Genomic DNA, 19,416 nt, shown 5'->3' on the forward strand with positions numbered 1-19,416 from the left:
TAATTGTTTGTCTCTTTTTTCCTCAGTTTCCCTCTTTGCTGTCAACTTGTCTTCTAGGTCACTCACTCGTTCTTCCACCTCGTTAACCCTCGTCGTTAGGACTTCTAGTTTGGATTGCATCTCATTCAATTGGTTTTTAATTTCTGCCTGATTAGCTCTAAATTCTGCAGTCATGAAGTCTCTTGAGTCCTTTATACTTTTTTCTAGAGCCACCAGTAGCTGTATAATAGTGCTTCTGAATTGGCTTTCTGACATTGAATTGTAATCCAGATTTTGTAACTCTGTGGGAGAGAGGACTGTTTCTGATTCTTTCTTTTGAGGTGAGGTTTTCCTTCTAGTCATTTTGCTCAGTGCAGAGTGGCCAAAAGCAAGTTGTATTGGGAAAAAGAGAAAAAGAGAGGAGAGAACGAAGGAAAGAAAAGAGAAAGAGAAAAAAAAAGGGAAGAAAAAGAAAAAAAAACGAAAAAAAAAAAAAAAGAAGAAAAAGAGAAAGAAAAAGAAAGGAGAAAAAAAGGGAGTGGGGGAAGGAAACAAATCAAAAAGCAAAACAAAACAAAAACAAAAACAAAAACAAAAACAAAAACAAACAAACAAAAAAAGAACCACCGGGGAGTATCTTCTGATTCTGTGTTCTTTAAGTCCCTTGGCTTCTCCTGGAAGTTGTCAGTCTAGCTGGTGTTCTGGGGGAGGGGCCTGTTGTGCTGATTTTCAGGTGTTAGCAGTTGGGGGAGCTGCTGTGCCCCTGCCTGGTGCAGGGCTCGGTGGGGGTTGTTTACCCCGTGAGGCCGCAGGAGGAACAGCCCCAGTGGCGGGGCCGCTCTGGAAACCTGGATTCAGCTCCGGCAGGAACTCCGTCTGCAGGGCCTGGAGGCTCCGGGCGGGGCCGCTGCTCTGCTCAGCTGGGGCGGGAGCGTCCTTGCTGTCCTGGGCCCTCCCGGCCTCTGCCTGTCCCGGGGGAGGCCGGATCCTGGGCTGTGTCCCGGCGCCCTGTGCTCCGGAGCCTGCGCTGGTGGATTCGCGCTCCCGGGCCGCGCAACCCCCTCCGCGGAGCCGCCGCCCGAGCCCCTCCGAGCTGCTCCTGGAACCGCGCAGCCCCCTCCGCACGGAGCCTCTTCTTCTGCCCGAGCCCCTCCGAGCTGCTCCCGGGGCCGCGCAGCCCCCTCCGCGGAGCCGCCCCCGAGCCCCTTCAGCTGCTCCGGGTCCCGCCGGGTCCCCCGTGCGCGCTGCAGCCCTTAGGGAGCTCGGCGCACTCTCCTGGGCGCGCAGTTGCTCTGTCAGTGTCCCCGGGAACCCGAGGGCATCCTCGCCCTCCTGGGTCCTGCTCCACCTCCCTGCGAGCCCCTTTCCGCCCGGGAAGGTCGGTGCAGCTCCTGCGTCTCCGGGACGGGGCTCTCCTGTCCTGGGGACACTCGCCCCGGTCTCAGCCCGGCTCCTCGCGGGGCCCCTCCCCCTTGGAGGCCTTTGTTCCTTTATTTCTTTTTCCCCGTCTTCCTACCTTGATAGCTGCGCGAACTCTTCTCACTGTAGCATTCCAGCTGGTCTCTCTTTGAATCTCAGCCCGAATTCATAGATTTTCAGGATAATTTGAAGGTTTTCTAGGTAGTTTGGTGGAGACAGGTGATTTGGAGACCCTACTCCTCCGCCATCTTGCTCCTCCCTCCCCTACACTCAGCTTTTAAACTCCACCAATTTCTAGGATTCTTTCCACAGTTCTGTTCAGCCAACCAACTGGTCTAGAGTTAACTTTCTATCTCTAAGGAAACTACCAATCCCCTCTCAACTATCTTTCACCACAAATCCATTGTTTTTGAGAGTGTCCTTAGGCTTCGATTTCTCCACACTATTGCAAATGAAGTCAGTTCCTTTAGGAAGTGATTTGGAGCTCTTTGCTTTGTGGTCTCATTCTCCATCTGGTTGGAATCTCTGGAGCTGGAAATTGGAGGAATGGTGTGCTTCATTTTGAGTGCACTTCATTCATTTTTGGAGTAGAGCACTTGGTGAAGGAGGCTGGGGACAGTAGCCTTAGGTCTTTTCAACTTGTCTTTTTTTTGGCATAGATCCATCATCTTATGAATTGTTCCTTACAAGGGATTCACTATACTCAGTTACACTCTACCCAAGTGGAGCCTGCATCCCAAAAATGCATGCTGGCTGGAAGAGAGGACCCCTCCTACCTCTTAGCTACTCTTACCTCTTAACTTACATACAGCAACAAGTAGCTGGGGACAGAATGAGAGATGCTAGCATTGCCCTTTGAGTGGGAGCTGGAGAGAGAAGGATCCTTGTGTTCTTGACTGCATCTGTCTACAGCATGGTTTTCATCTAACTGAGCTGGGCAGAGGGACGAAGGGAATGGTGTTGGTTCAGATATCACTGTTCTTACTGAGTTTAGAAGATTTTCCTTTATAAATGTTTCTTGATTTGCCATACATCCTTAGAACCCAGCCCAGAGACTTTAAATGGTTCTTTTGTTTTTGTTTTGTGGTTTAAAATAACTTTGACCAGTTTACTTGGGAGCTCTTTGTGCTCTCATGCCAAAAACAGATTCCACCTTGTTTCTTTTTGTGTCCCTAGTCTCTAGCTCTGAATTCAGCATATAATATGTACTGTATGTTGAACAAATGGTTGGGTGGGTGGATGAGTGATGGTAACCAGGAAGTATGACAGTTAATTTTATATGTGAACCTGACTGGGCCATGGAGCACTCATATATTTGGTCAAATATTATTCTTTTTGTGTCTGTGTGTTTCTGGATGAGATTAACATTTGAGTCAGTCAACTGAGTAGAGCAGATTGCTCTACCTCATATGGGTGGGCTTCTTCTAATCAGTTGAAATCCTGACTAGAACTAAAAAATCTCACCTGCTATCAAGTAAAAGGGAATTTCCCTGCCTATCTATCTTTGAACTGGGACATTGTTTTTTCTTGCCTTCAAACTCAAACTGAAACATTGGCTCTTCCTGGGTCTTGAGCCTCCAGTCTTCAGACTGGAACATACAGCTTTGGCTATCCTGGTTTGCAGGCCTTCAGACTCAAACTGCTGATGATTGTTGGCTTCCTGGATCTCCAGCTTCCTGAATACAGATCTTAGGACTAGTTAGCCTCCATAATTGGATGAGCCAATTCTTTACAATAAATCTATCTATCTGTCTATCTATCTATCTATCTATCTATCTATCTATCTATCTATCTATCTAATCTCCTATTCGTCTGTATCTCTGCAGAACCATGACTACATTAGGAAAGAAAATGCCAAGAACTAACATTTTTGACATATTTGGATATGCCAAGATTAACATTCTTGGCATTTATGGAATTTCATGACATAGTCTCTTTTGGTTATCATAGTACTAAAAGCAGCATCTTCACTATATGTATTATCTCCTTGGATCATTAAATTAAGATATCTAATTATATTTCTCTTTAAAAAAAAGACCCTCTTTCAAATCAATTACTCCTCAATCACTCAAATGAAATCAGTGATAATCATGTCCAAATCCACTATTGTTTATTTTGAGAGATACCTTCAATGCATTTGCAACTTAAAATAAATAGTGTAGACAAGTATTTATGGGAAACATACTAAGTTCTGTTTTTCAACCTGACTTCTTGAGAGTTAAACTGGTTTTGTTTTTAAAATAATCTTCCCCAAAGCTTTTGAGAAATCACAATAAAATGGCAGTTGAGAGAGTGGCATTTTTATATTATGTGCCTCAGTAAATGAAAGTCTCAGTTGAATAATTTCTAATCTGCATTAGCATGCGCCTCTCTCGCGCTTTTGTATTACATTCACACAGATCCTATTATCTGATCCTACAGAGATCTTGTTTAGAGTACACAAAACTTCCCTGGAGGGTTTTCCATTTAAAGCAAAAGAACCAGATCAACAGAGCTCTACTGCAATGCCCCAGAAAGATGCAAAGCCTACAATTGATTTCCATTGTGGGAAATTGTATGGCATTTTTCTGCTCACCAGCTTCAGTTCAAACTCGGCACTAGGCTAAGCCAAGAACTGAGAACTGGCTTCTGAGAACATCAGGGAAACAACAGCCTTTGCTCAACCGTCTATTTTTTGCCCAATTTTAACACTGAGGGGCTTAGGAAGAGAACTGACAACATTTTCAATGTGAAGCTTATTCAATGTTTCTGTGTTGCTACAATTAAGCATTTCAGAAGCATATGTGGTGCCTTTCAGTTCTGACCCAATCGTCCGCTCTGACAGGTCACAGACAAAAACCAGGGTAATGAAAATCTATCTTGATCACAGGATCCAGACACACCAGTCTGGTGTAGATCAGAAAAGAAAACAACCACCCAAATGCTGATTTAATTTTCTTTTCCTCAAATATTGAGTTCATATTGAAACTGAGCATACCAAGTGTGAATTTTGCTAAGAATAACCCTCTTAGTGTTATATGAAATCTGCAGAAGTTTCTCCAGGTAATTGTGAAGTCCTAACACATTATAGCCCGTGTTCATTTCTTTTTCTATGCATTCAGATCCTAGCTTGTATATTATCCTATCTATCTAAATTAAATGAAAGGGATAGTTGAGGACATTAGCTAGGTAATGTGGAAATTTAAGGCAAAATGACTTTCAAAGATCCAGAAAATGGATGGGAGAGTGATATAAATTATTCTAAGCACACAATCTCAACTTAGCTTGACCATCTCCTAGTTCTCTGTCTTCTTTTAGTGCTGTTACCATTAAAATTATCAATCATCTAGGTTGCAGAGTTTCATTCAAAATACAGTAAGCACAAGTGATTTTCTCTGGAGCTATGGGATGAAAAGGAATCTTGTTTTCTCAAGCACCATGGTATAATAATTTCCTCCCATTGCCCAGATCTGGCTCCCATTCAGTAACTTTCCTAAGGATAGAACCTTGGAGAAAGTATAATAATTGCATGGCCATTTTCAATTTCTGGCTAGCTTTTCTGCCCTGAAGCCTGAACATCAAATGGTCTTGTGCAAAGTAAAACATTCAAAGCACCCTGTGGTGGGTTGAATAACAGTCCCCAAAGATGTCCATTCGCTAAACTGTGAATATGTGACCTTCCATCACAAAAGGGTCTTTGCAGATGTAATTCTGTTAAAGATTTTAAAATGAGGAGATGATCTTGAATTAACCCAGTAGGTCTACTGCAATCCCAGGGCCTTTATAAGAGGTGGTATAAGGAGTTAGTGTCAGAGAAGGAGATATAATGATGAAAGATGAGGTAGGAATGAAGTGTGGCTGTGAGTTAAGGGTTTCTAACAGACTCTAGAAACTGGGATAGTCAAGGAAATAGATCCTCCCCTAGAGCCTCCAGAAGGAACACAGCCCTGCTGAGCCATTTCAGGCTTCTGATCTCCGGATAATTAATTTGTATTGTTTTAAGGCACCAAGCTTCTGATGATTTGTCCTGGCAGCAATAAGAAAGTAATAGACACTCCCTCCTGACTTTGGTCCTATAGAAAGAATCAACCTAATAAGCCATCACTCCTTGCTATCTTCGATCCCCTTGACTCTACAGAGCAGAGCTCTTAAACTGGGTTAGAAGTGGCAATAAGCCTTCTTAAATTCACAATATATTTACAATTTGGTGTCACATGCATTTTTCTGGGAAAGGAATCCATAAATTTCATCATTGACTTAGCAAAGTGATCCGTGGGCTCAAAGTTTCAAATTTTACTCTCGATTGGGCATTCCCAACTTCACATCGTAACCCCCAGCAGTCTGCGGGTAAAGGAAAAAACCTAAGAAAGAGAACTTTTAAAATATCTTTGTTCTTTCATAAGTGGTCCTTCCTCTACTCCAGAGGATGAGGCTGGGTGGGGCTTTTCTCTGGAATGGTGCTCTTGTGTGTCCTTTATGTGCTGTTCTTGTTTCTTACATATGCCAAACCCTAACTAAGGATGAGGACACTGTGCATGGAGCTGGGTGATTCTGCAGTACCCCTCACTGCTCTGCTAGGCATGGTGGCAATGGTGGTGTGGACAGAAGTGTCAATGTGAATATAGCATCACTCAATGACTCTGTGTGCTGTTTGGATTATGTCTTGGCTGCTACATAGAGTCTAAGGGCATCTCTGTGATGTGTAGCCTTTTTCAATGCCTGTAAAGATGTGGGCAGGGAGCAGAAGAAAAACTTTCTCCTCTCTAGCCTTCAAATGATGTATTACTAATATAATCTCATGCACAAAGTGGGAGAAACAAATCATCCTGAAATAGAGACAAAGTATTATCTGAAAAGGATTCTATTTACTGCCAGGGTAAAGCAAAGCAGAGATGAAGTTTCTATTCTTCCTTGCATAGCAGTTGTTATTTTGCAAAGGCTATAATGAGTGTAATGCTATTTTGTTGTTATTCATTGGTGCCTGCCAGGACATTCAGGTTCTGTTCACTTTACATCTGCTATACCTTTAAGTAGTGACATGTGGGGAAATTGCTGTCTTGTTCGTGTCAGACAGCCATTTACCCCTAGAATACTACTGTTATTCCAAATTTAATAAATGCCCACTGGGTATTGGGCAATGTCCAAGACACATTGACAGTCCCTGCCTACACACGTGCATGTGCCAAAGCAAGTTGGCAATTGGCGCTGTGATATGCTTCTCTGACCATTGTAGATGGCATTCTTCTGAAACAAAGAGTGTCAACAGTAACTCAGCTGCAGATTTCTTCCAAGAAAGCTGTAAAAGAAACTGAATGCATTTTGTTTGCTTAGCATCAAATTATGAAAGAACTCATAACAATGACTTGACAGTACATGCAAAAACATTACAGTTGCCAAGGACTTTTATACTGACTCTGGGTCTTGACTCTTGCCATTTTTTGAGGTACTCATGGCAGATGTTATTATCTTCCCAAGGATACAGATCTCCAAGAGGTTAAGGGACTTGTCCAAGGAGAATATGCCAGCAAATGGCAGAGCCAGGACCAAAACCAACTCAGCTATTTTGACTCTGATCTCAGCAATTTCCCATTCTCATCCCAGATATGACAATATCTCCCATCAATCATCTAAGGAGCTTCCAAGTAGAAATTAGGAAATCTTTTATTTTAATTCTGCTTTCTTTCATACAATAGGAGAACCTGGGGAAAAAGTCGTTTATATTGTCTTTTTCATCAGTAAAGAGTTTACTCCACACATTCTTTATGTACATATCAGTAACTACTGAAGTTTCGGGACACATAAGGCAACTAGATAAATACTCAGTTAAATAGAATTAAAATTCTCTTTGGCTGTGCATATCTTTGAAAATGGAAACATTTTGAAAAATAGAGTTTTGCTGTTAGGCATTCATTTTATTTAAACATTTAGAATCACCTTTAGTTACATAGTCTGTGTGCGTGTGTATGTGTGTGTGTAAAATCACTGAGTTCCCTAGAGCTCCACAGAACATGAATAAACATATGGACTGTTCTCTTACACCTACCCCACAAGTCTGAGTATTGAGGATTTATATAGTTAGAGACTATGTGGTGTAAATATGTATAAATTTATATTGTGTTAATTTATGGCATGCAGTACAGAAGGCTGTTTGCAAGTTGCAGTGTACTTCTTCCCACGTTTCTGCTGAAATATTCATATCTGGGTTCCTTCCCCATGTTTTCCTTTGTCTCCCCACAGATGTTTAGGCAGCTTGTTTTCAGGGGAGCGAATATGTCTTAGAAGTATGCTTACTGAATTCAATTCAGGTGAGGAATACACTATCTCTATCAGGTTTTGGCGAAAGGATACTCACTTTCCCTTCAGTCCTGCTCACTTCTGTTATGAAGGCAATTGCTCCAGAGTGGCCACACTCTGGATGAATCTTCTTCCCTGGCCTGATGTCCTTAAATGTCCAAAGAGCCCTAAGTAGATGAGTAGCCTTTCATTACAGAAAAAAGAAAAGCCACATTAAAAAGCAAACAAACAAACAAAAAACAGGGATGTCTGAGTGGCTCAGCAGTTGAGCATCTGCCTTTGGGCATCTGCCTTTGGCTCAGGGCATGACCCCCGGGTCCTGGGATCGAGTCCTGCACCGGGCTCCTTGCATGGAGCCTGCTTCTCCTGCCTGTGTCTCTGCCTCTCTTTCTGTGTATCTCATGAATAAATAAATAGAATCTTAAAAAAAGAAAAAACCACCCAAACCATCCCTACACTTCATGGCTCTTTGCCAAAGAAGCTGAATTTATATCAAAGGGGCTCCAGTACAGCCCACCTCTAGTTTTTGTGGTTATGATAAGAGGAAAGAATGGTCATAGATGAATGAAGTTCACAGAGTGCTCACAAACCACATCTTACTTGACCTGCTCCTTCACCAGCTTAACCTACTAAAAAGTTATGCACATTTACTTATTTGAGTTAATCAATGGTTTCTTTCCTGATCCTCCCATGGGAAGGTGTGCTAATGGGTAGGGGATGATTGAGAAGGAGGCAGTGGGCAGGAAGAGGAAGAAAAAAACCCAAACTGAGTGAACAGTCCCTGAATGATCAAAAGCCGGCTGTAAATGGAAAGAGGTTTGAATCACCCATGAGTTCTCTGAGACAAGGCAACTGCCTGTGCAGATAATATCTGTTTCTCTGAGTTTAAGAAAAATTAGTATTTTTAGGTTGTTTAGCTGCTTTCCTTCTGCCCTTAGAATTCCACTGCTTATGGAATTTGAGGATGGACCTCTTGAGGGAACAATGGAATTATCTACCATAGGGATTACATGAGGATTTGTTGATCAAAACAACTTCTCTGCAAGTGTCTTGTCAAGCACTAAGAATTCACCAGTCCTCAAAATGACCCGTTATGGAAACAACATTGCATAATCCTTCACCGTTCTGAATCTTTCTTTCTTTCCTTCCTTCCTTCCTTCCTTCCTTCCTTCCTTCCTTCCTTCCTTCCTTCCTTCCAAATGTACATTGTCTCATCCACTCCTCCCAACAATCTGGTAAAGTTCAAACTTTTTAACAGAGAAAGAAAGGAAACCTTAAGAAAGTCAAAATAACCTTCCTAAGGCCACACACTTGGAAAATATCATAGCCAGAAATCAAACCTTGGTCATTTTTGCCAAGTTAAGGGCACTGAGTTACTGCACTCTCCCATTCTGATTTGAGTGGAAAAAAAAAAACCTATGTCTAAAATGTTTATTTAAATCTAAGTTTTACCAGCTCATCTGGTGTTTCTGTCACGTTTCCTCAATGTTCTGAATTTCTCCAGACTTGATTATTCTACATCAGGCACATCGAGTGAGGACGTGGGTACACATGTCTAGCTTGGAAAGAAGATTCATATCTGAGAGTCATAGAAGGTAAAAACAATATAAAGGTGTCTGAGTGGATTGGGGTCTTAGAGTTGTTTAAATGCCAGAGTGGAGTTTGAACTTTAGGTAATGAGAAACCATAGAAAGGTTTTGAGAAATAATGAATACCTGCTAAGACTTTACAATTCACAAAGCACTTCATGTACAGTCTCTCAGTGAATGCTCTTAATAAGCCTTCAATGAGGGTACAACACTATTATCCCATTGTTATATTTCAGAAAGGTGAGTCTCAGAAAAGAGGTGATGCTACTAGATCAGTGATGAAATTGGATCCCTAGGCCAAGTAGTAAAAGGTATTGTTAGCAGTTTGATCAAAGAGTAGCTTGTAGAATGTAGAATATATTAAAAGGTGGGAAACATTTAGAAGCTATTGCAGACTCATGCAGTAACCATGTAGGCAAAGGGGTGGTCTCCAGATCTAAAAGCAGGTTCTACTCATCCATGTGTCTTTCTCTTCATCTGACAGATATATGAGTAATTGACTTCATTTACCAAACAGTCTGAGCAACGTAAAATCATGCTACTCATCTGAGCTGAAAAATATTCTCTATTTTCCAGAAAAGTCTCTGAACACCATGTGTGAGAGAACACGACAGAATAGAAACTGATTATGCAAAATGTGCAAGGGAGAACTGCAGTGCTTGGTGACATGTGGCAGCTTAGCTGGGAAGGGAGAGCCGTGGAACTTGGTGCTATCTCAAAACGACTGCTGTGTGTCATAAGCTGAATGGCAGGAAAGGGTTAAAATATGAGTTTGTGGGATCTTGGATCATAGCCCTCTGAGGCATTCACATACTGCACATACATGCAGGAAGATGTCCCGAGAGACTACACTCAGCTGCCACATTCACATTGAGGTAAAAGGGAAATGCTATGAATTTTGTTTGTGTATTTGTTTAATGCTATGTTCCAGGGTCTTTATTCTGGGTTTTGTAGATCTAAAGCTATGAATATTCCATTAGAGTCCCTCCACTCAATGTAAAAATTGCAAAAACTCTTAAGAGGATTGCTTTAGTTTGTGTTCTTCAGAGAAATAGAACCAGTAGGCTATATCTATCTATCTATCTATCTATCTATCTATCTATCTATCTACCTATCTATCATCTACTTATTATCTATCTTCTATCTATCTATTATCTATCATCTATCTTTTTATTTACCTATCTATAGATTTATTATAAGGAATTGCCTCATATAGCCATAGGGAGAAAGAAGTCCCAAGATCTACAGTCAGCAAGCTGGAGACTCAGCAGAGCCAATGGCAAAAGTTCTAGTCCAAAAGCTGGTGGCTCAACACCCAAGAAGAGCTAATGCTTCAATTTGAGTCTGAAGGCAGGGGAAAAACTGATGTCTCAGCTGAAGGCAGTTAGTTGAGTCTTTTTGTTCTTATTGAGGTCCCCAACTGGCTGAATGAGGTTCACTCACATTGAAAAGGACAATCTGATTTACTCAGTATACTGATTCAAATGTTAATTTCATCCAGAAACATCCTCACAGAAACACCTGAATGATGCTTGACTTAAGTAGTTGGGCACTCTGTGGCCCAGTCAAGTTGACACATAAAATCAACCATTACAAGAATGAAAACCATGAAAAGGTTGGGCATATGGGGAGTGGGAACATGCAGGTATAAACATTTTTAATGTTTAAAGCTTGAGAATTTCAAAGAGAGCAAAGAATCAAAATGGCATTCTAAAGATAAGCCTCAGTTTGCCCAGCAAACTTGTCTTGTTCTGGGAGCTCTCCAGGGTACTGGGCTTCCACCTCTGCTTCTCCCTGACTTGGAGGCCAGAGCCTTACATCAAGCCTCTACTTTGGACTTGGCTTTAACTCTAATTTCAGCTTCCTCCCTCATCTACATTTTGCTGGACTTCACTGATCCCAGTAGCAGCTACTTGCAATTATCAGGCTTAGTCTGGTTTTGATAACCAACTGTACACAATGCTATGTTCGCTGTGGTTTTTAAAAAGTGACAGCCTGTTCCTATGGTAGTTTTTAACAACAGTGGACACACACATATACCATCATCATCATCAGACTACGTAGCCATGAGTTTTATACATTTAGATGGATTCTTGCTTAAGTACCCTTGAACTTACGTAGAATATGTCACATCTTGTCTTGCAGTTGTCTAATAAACCAACCAGAGTTGTATCTACAGATTTCTTTATTTTTAAGATTTACTTATTTATTTGAGAGAGAGACAGCAGAGGAAGGGCAGAAAGGGAGAGGGAGAAATTATTAAGCAGACTCCCCACTGAGCAGCAGAGCCTGATTGGAGGGCTTAATCTTATGACACTGAGATCATGACCTGAGCAGAAACCAAGAACGGGATGTTTAATTGACTGAGCCACCCAGGCACCCCTCTACAGATTTCTTTAATTCAGACACATTTGTATATACGTATATACACACACAGAAACTTGTAGCAATCAGTATACAAAAGAATATATCATCAGGAAAGATTTGAAAAAATATAGAGTTAACTCAGTAGATTGATGCCAAATGCCTATCCTAGTTATAGGGAAATGTACAGTAAGAAAATAATCATAGTTTCTAGGACAGGCTGGTGATTTGATCTTAGGAATCTTACTTCCTGCATCTTAATCTTGTTGGAAATAAGAATTGACTGTCAGGAGATGTGTCTCAAATTGAAGGGGCTCTCAATGGCCTAGTCTGGGAAAATTTAAACACACACACACAAATAATAATAATAATAATAATAATAATAATAATAATAATGTAAAAATAATGAACCATAGTAATGAAATGTAAATCATTGAAAAAATAAGAAATAATGCATTCATGCTAATAATAATAGACAAACAAGTAATTCAGAGAGAAGAGAAGGTTCTTGCTTACAGTTGAATGCCAGAGACCAACTAGTAAAATTTCAAATATCATTTTGCAAGCATCAAGGTAAAAATTGAATCAGGCAAGAAGCATTGCTGAATGATAAATTTCATAGAATAATTTGAAAAGCAGGATTTTTCTGTGGTCTTAAAGTGTTAGGGGTGTGTGTGTGTGTGTGTGTGTGTGTGTGAAAGGGAGAGACAGAGTAGAGGGAAAGGAGAAAGAGAGAGAAAGATGCAGATATGTACATAGAGATCTTCTCAATTTTTTGGCAGGAAAGTTTGAGAAAAAGCCATCAAAGAGAATGCTGAAAAATTCCCAAGATCACATATGACTGAGAATAGATCACTCTCCCACCAGTTAGAAAGAACCCTTGTATAAAAATGGGCATTGGGTACAGAGCTCAGAGATTGCTGTTCCTAGAAGTGGAGCTAAATCAGCCTTAGACTAACAGCCTCTCTGCGTTTGCCCTAGTAAAGGCTAAAAGCAAGCCTTAAGTGGATCAAACTGATTGGAAGCTACTTAATTACATGCCAGAACAATGTTTCACACTAAGTGAATACAACACAATCCAGCACCCAATAATGTAAAGTTCACAATGTCCAGTATCCAATAAAAATACTAACAGACATTCAAAGTAGCAGGGAAATATGGCTAGTAACAAAAAATTAATCAATAGAACCAACCCAGAAATAATGGAGATGATGGAGTTAGCAGACAAGAATATCAAGCAGCTGTTATAAATCTTATAAATATGGTCAGGGATATTAAGGAAAACATGCACATGAGGAGTGAGAAAGGAAAGCCTAAAAAAAAGAACAAAATGGAAATTTTAGAAATGAAAAACACTATACTTGAAATAAAAATTATAGTGAATAGGATTAACAGCAGATTGGATATTGCAGTGAACTTGGAAACACAGCAATAGAAACTCCTAAAATAAAACAGACATTTTTTTAAAGCCTAGAAAAAGTGAAAAGAAAATCAATGCCCTGTGAGAAATATCAAGACATTTGACAAACACATGATTGGAATCCCAAAAGAGAGGAGAAAAAGAAAGAATAGGAAAATATTTGAAGAAATGTTGCCTAAATGTTTTTTAAACTTGATGAAAAGTACAAACTTACAGATCCAAGAAGGCTACTGACCCCAAGCATGAAGAAACCACATGAAAGCACATTATAAACAAATTGTTTAAAATCAGTAATAAAAAGAAAACCCTGAAAGCAGCTGGGGGAAGGAGGACAGACATATTATGTAGAAGAATAAAATAAAGATGCCAACAGACTTCCTGTCAGAAATGATGCAAGCTAGACAAGAGTGGAGCAGCATCTTTAAAGTACTGAGAAAACCTGTCAACCCAGAATTCTATACTCAGAAAATTATCTTTCAAAAATAAAGGCAAAATAAAGACTTTTCAGACAAATAAAAGCTGAGTGACTGTGTTGCCAACAGAACTAGTTAGAGGACATTAATTAGATGGAAATTTGGATCTATATACAAAAATGAAGGAACACGGAGTGCAAGAAAAGAAAAATATGTGGGTAATTATAAAGGACAACATCTTATTATTTTAAAGTGTCTTTAAGAGATTATTGATTTTTTTTAAAAAGATTTTATTTATTTGAGAGAGAGACAGCACAAGCAGTGGGGGGAGGAGGAGAGGAAGAGGAAGAAGCAAACTCCATGCTGAGCAGGGAGCCTGACTTGGGGCTTGATCCCAGAACCCTGGGATCATGACCTGAGCTGAAGGCAAGCACTTAATCTAGTAAGCCACCTAGGTGCTCCAAGACATGACTGATTTTTAAAAGAAAATTAGTAAAAATATATTTTGGGGTTGATAACATATATCAAAGTCAAACAGTATTATAAAAGACAGGAGAATAGAAATAGAAGTATACTATTTTGAGGCTCTTACATTAAACATGAAGCAATATAATACTATGTGAAGATGGACTATAGTAAGTTAAAGATATATGTATTATAAACCTTGGGACAAACACTGGAAAATAAAACAAAGGAGGATAGCAATAGTTATGATGAATTGGAATCCTCAAAATATTCAGTTAATCCAAAAGACATCAGAAAAAGGAAAAAGGTAACCAAGAATACATGGAACAAATAGAAAATAACAAGGTGATAGATTTAGTCACAATAAAGTCAAAAATTATGTCAAATTTAAATGGTCTACATACTCCAAATAATAGGCAGAGATTGTCAGACTGGATCACAAAGGAAGACCTGACTATATGCTACAGATAAAAGACTAATTTTAAATGTAAAAATGCATATAGATTAAATGTGAAAGCATGGGACAGATTATGCAAATACCAATTAATGGAAGTTACACTGATGAGCTATATTAATATCCAAACTAGACTTTGGAACAAGGAATATTATGAAGGGTAAAGAGAAATATTTCATCATGGCAAATGGATGATTTCATGGAGGAACTGGAAGAGGAAATAAGCAAATCCACAATTACAGTCGGGGCTTCCAATACCTCTCTTTTGATAACTGGTAGAACAAGTAAGCAGAAAATCTGTAGTATAGAAAACTTGAACAACCCCATGAACCAGTTTGACATTTATAGAACATGCCATCCTACACCAGCAGAATCAACCTTCCTTTCAAGAGCACAGAGAACATTCATCAAGATATACCATAGCCTGCACTATCACACAACTCTTATTAAATCTTAAAAGGATGGGAATTATACAAAATATGTTCTCTGACTACAAAACAGGTTTTTGGAATTCACTGAAATAAAATTTAACCTTTATATACTGACATATTTTCTAATATAACCAGAAGTGCTCATTTAGTTGTCAAAAGAATCAGAAACACAATTCAAACTAACTGAAGCAAAAAGGGAATGAATTGGCTTATGCAGCTGAAAAGAAGTTTGGGGTAGCTCACACAGTTGAAGAGAAATCTATGGGATAGGAACATAGGGATTAACAGTCAGTACTCAATGCCATAGGTCTTTGTCCCATTCCTTCTCTCATATACACTAGGCTCTCCTTAGAGCTGTTCTAAGGACAGTCTCAACCAATGTGGTGGGAAGATAACCCCAGATTGGTATTGTCTCTCTCAGCAATTCCAATGTCTGTTTATCAGTCCCAGTGAGGACTCTGATTAGCCAAGCTTGGAAAGTGAGAAACCAATAACAACCATTGTCTACTGCAAGAGAATTGTCTAAGAAAGAAGCTATAATTGATGTGTTTTCTTTCTTTTCTTTCTTTCTTTCTTTCTTTCTTTCTTTCTTTCTTTCTTTCTTTCTTTCTTCTTTCTTTCTTTCGTTCTGTCTTTCTTTCTTTCTTTCTTCTTCCTTCCTTCCTTCCTTCCTTCCTTCCTTCCTTCCTTCCTTTCTTTCTTTCTTTCTTTCTTTCTTTCTTTCTTTCTTTCTTTCTTTCTTTCTTCTGTCTTTCTTTCTTTCTTTCTTCTTTCTTTCCTCCTTACTTTTCTCAACTTGCAAAGCTTGGATGCCTAGAGGCCAAAAAATTCCAATAGGTCAGACAAAAGTTATAAAAGATAGTAATGATGTCTTCTCCAAGCATGGGCCTCTACCAACAACTGGGTGTCAAGAATTGAATTTTTTCATTAAGGAGAGAAAGAGATAAAGACAGGACTAGTAACCTATATGTGCACTAGAAAAGTGGTTAAAGAGCTCAAGGAGAGAGCTTTGTTTATTCTAGATGGTTGATACACCCGGTTAAGAAGTCATGTCTTCCTCTAAACCCACTTATAAAAAAAGAATGACCCCTATGAAACCTACTTCTCTTCCTGACTCAGTCTTCTTGGAATTGCAGATCAAGACCTACTCTTACCTTCCTGTGTAAGCCACCCCTCCCATCTGTTTTTGAAAGAGCATTTGGTAAGGAAGCATCCTCTTCTTCCTCCATAAAATGCCAGGAAAAGTAGGGGGCATTCTTTTATACTTTTGCTGAGCTCATTCTAAAATAATATGCAAGGAATTATTTACTAGCTATATTAGTTTCCATTGGTGCTACAAAAAAAATTACCACAGATTTAGTTGCTTAAGACAACACAAATTTAATCTCTTATATTTCTCAAGGTCAGAAATCTGAGATGGGTCTTACGTCCTATCTCTGTCTTATTCTTTGATCCTCCTGTCTCCTTCTCATAAAGACTTTGATAATTGTATGGGGCCCACCCAGGTAATCCAGAATAACCTCCCAGTCTCAAGATCCTTAATTTAATCACATCTGCAAAGTCCCTTTTGCCATATAAAGTAGGATTCACAGGCTTGAGAGTTAAGATGCATACATATTTGGGGGCCAGTTTTTGTTTACCACACTAGCAATGCATACATAGTCATGAAAACATTCTAGGCTTTTCATCTCTGTCCTTGAAGAAAACTTTTCAGAGAATGCATGATTTCACATTATCTGGTTTTCCACACCATCCAAAGAAAGCTCACTAGACTTGGCATTTGGCTTGCAACTAACTGGCACTGTGCTCGTCTTTGCCTTTTATCTTTCTGTGCCATCACTGGAATTTCTGAAGGTTTGGGCATAGAAATAGGTTGGTCCTATTTCTGGGGTGTAGTAATAAATCCCATGGATGGGCTTTACTTCACAGTTATACTCCATTATTGTCATCAGGGAGATAAAGTTCTGCAGCCAAGTAAAAAAGAGTTTTACAGACTAATTGACTACAAGGAACTAAACTCATCCAAATTAACTCTAACTCAATGGTAGAGTTTGGAAAGACACTTTTGGAAACTGCTAACCTGACAGAACCAGGAACTGATGTTAAGATTCAGGATTATTGTGTCTCAGTCTCTCATTTTCTCTGTGCCACCCCAGATCGACTTTCTCTCTCTCTCTCTCTCTCTCTAAGATTTTATTTATTTATTTGAGAGAGAGAGAGAGAGAGAGAGAGAGAGAGAGAGAGAGAGAGCATGAGCAGAGGGAGGGGCAGAGGAAGAAGGAGAGGGAGAAGCAAACTCCCTGCTGAGCAGGGAGCCCAACACAGGGCTTGATCCCAGGACCCTGTGATCATGACTCAAGCTGAAGTTTAGGCTTAACCAACTGAGCCCCCAGGTGCCCTCCAGATCTACTTTCTGAGCTATTGCAACACAGGCTGAAACAGAAATGGCCAGTACCAGTTTTTTCTCACCTAGGAGTTTAACATAGACCAATTAAGTATCTTTGAATCCCAACTCTCAGTTTCTGAGAGATGGTACCTGATTGGCTTGGCTTGGGTTGGTGTCTAACCTTGTTCTATTCACCTATGACCAAGAGCGAAAGGAACAAGACATGGGATCCATTGGCCTCAGCAGAGTCTATATGGTGAGACCATTAGAACAAAGGAGTGGATTGTTCTTTAAGAAGAAAGTGTGGGTACAGGAAGGAAATGACTGATATTTCTACTATATGCCTTCCATATCTTGGGAGGTGGGAACATCTGGACTTCCCACTCAAATGAGAGATAACAGTACCAGCATCAGGACTTGTGATATAGACTAAAAGGAGAGGGTGATGAGGATATCTCTCATATTCCTGTATTCACGTTCAGCTCGTGCCTCTTTCCTCTGAGTGAATTCTACTGGGGATTAGATCCTCTGTGGCCATGCTTCCTATGGCAGAGTCAGCTTGCTGCTCAGAGAAAAATCTGGGGTCTTTTCTCCCAGTGGATATTGTGATTGGGAAATAGCTACCCAGCTGGGGCCCAAGGTTTTCAGCTTCTTTGGATTTAGGTAGAGCCACATGGCTGAGCTCTCCATGATGAAATGTGAACAAGCTCTCATAGGACATTCTCCATGCTCTTCTCCAGGTGGCTTTTGGTTTCCAAGGACTCACGCCCTACTGCATGGAAGAGCTCTGATATGGAAGGAGTTGGGTCCCTGCATCACTGCAGGAGGAAATCTGCCCATCTATCAGAAACCCTTCATTGGATTGTTAAATGAGTATAAATTAACTCCTATTGTATTAAGCCATTGATGTTTTATAATTCACTTAAAGCTACTAATAATTTAACATTCTTCTCATTCAACAGGGAATATTTCAGAAAATTTTTAGAATTCCCTGTGTCTCTACCTTAGACAGAGCGAACATCCATTTCTGCTGAACTCTACAACCAAAAGAGTGGCAAATGATTGTGCATAGATTATTCAGCCTCCCGAGGGTGAATTACTCTGATACTTGTGCCTGGGGAAAACACACAAAAATCAGGAAAGAAGTTGCTTCCATTCTCTCCCTTCAAAACTGTGCATTGCAAAGAATAATAAAGACCATTTCGAAAATTTGCTCATGACTTTAAAATTCTTAGGTTTACCACTGAGTCACCAAATCACTATGTAATAAATCATCAGAGTGAGAAAAAAAAAAACCCTCAGATTTCCCTGTGGTTATAGAAACTGTTAATTCTCCTGTGTAGACATGCAGTTTGGAAGAGTAGAGGGGATGTATTGTGATCCATGTGCTTGTAGGTGAGGATTTGAAAACAGCAAACTTCTTTTTATATTGGTAAAAGGCAATCTTCAAGCCATAAGAAGGGAAAGAACAGCTTACCATGGAATTCGGGGCCATTTTACTGGCTGCTAAACAATTTCAAAGGATTGCAACATATAATAGATAAGAAGTAGCCTGGAAAGATGTAAGGGCAGGACGATTTATAGGAAGACGAGAAGAGTCTTCTGTGCCACTTGAGGGACATTAGCTTTAGTAGTTAACAATTTACAATGAGTTACATTTCAAATTGCATTGCTATTTATTCATTCATTCCTTTAATAAATGCTTATGGTGCCGTGTTTACCAGCATTGTTATAGCTTTGGAGATAAAATGATAAATAAGATAAAGGTCCTGCTGTGAGAACAGGTATACCACTCTGGATATATAAACAAATAGTTGTGAGATAGGAGAAATCTCATAACAAAAGTATGAAAGTCAGTTGTTTGGAACAAAGCATATGTTTTCTTTTTTCTTTAATAAATAAAGTTATTAAAAATGGCTGGAGTATAAAACCAATGGACCCAAATCCTTTTTTTCCCCAAATCTATTTGATCCATAATGTATCTAAAACACAGTGAAAAATGATTATTTCAGCTACTTCTTATCGTCTTTCATCTGACTGTCTTGTTTTCACAAAAGATTAAGACAAAGTAGGCAGTCCCAAGCATGAGTAACCTGTTATCATTCTATATTTAGATAAAACAAAATCCTTACATGTCAGTTGCTTCTTCAGCACTTCCATATTGGATAACTCGATCATAATAAATGAGCCCTACAAATTCTTCATTTTCAAGGTGATGCCAAG

At 39.7% G+C, this 19,416-nt stretch overlaps 1 long non-coding RNA gene across 3 annotated transcripts in view; it reads left to right on the forward strand.

Moving 5' to 3' along the window:
- Positions 1 to 18,405, forward strand: part of LOC102155759 — a 51,677-nt gene extending 33,272 nt beyond the window's left edge. Inside the window, exons 4-5 of one of the 3 annotated variants that reach the window (XR_005384359.1) lie at positions 15,944 to 16,008; positions 17,934 to 18,405. This is a non-coding gene — a long non-coding RNA (uncharacterized LOC102155759). The remainder of the gene's footprint in view (positions 1 to 15,943; positions 16,009 to 17,933) is intronic. The other 2 variants (XR_005384360.1, XR_005384358.1) reach the window with 2 other exon arrangements.
- Positions 18,406 to 19,416: the final 1,011 nt, after the last annotated feature.

The sequence above is a fragment of the Canis lupus genome, chromosome 35 (genome assembly GCF_011100685.1).
Source record: "Canis lupus familiaris isolate Mischka breed German Shepherd chromosome 35, alternate assembly UU_Cfam_GSD_1.0, whole genome shotgun sequence".
NCBI lineage: Eukaryota > Metazoa > Chordata > Mammalia > Carnivora > Canidae > Canis > Canis lupus.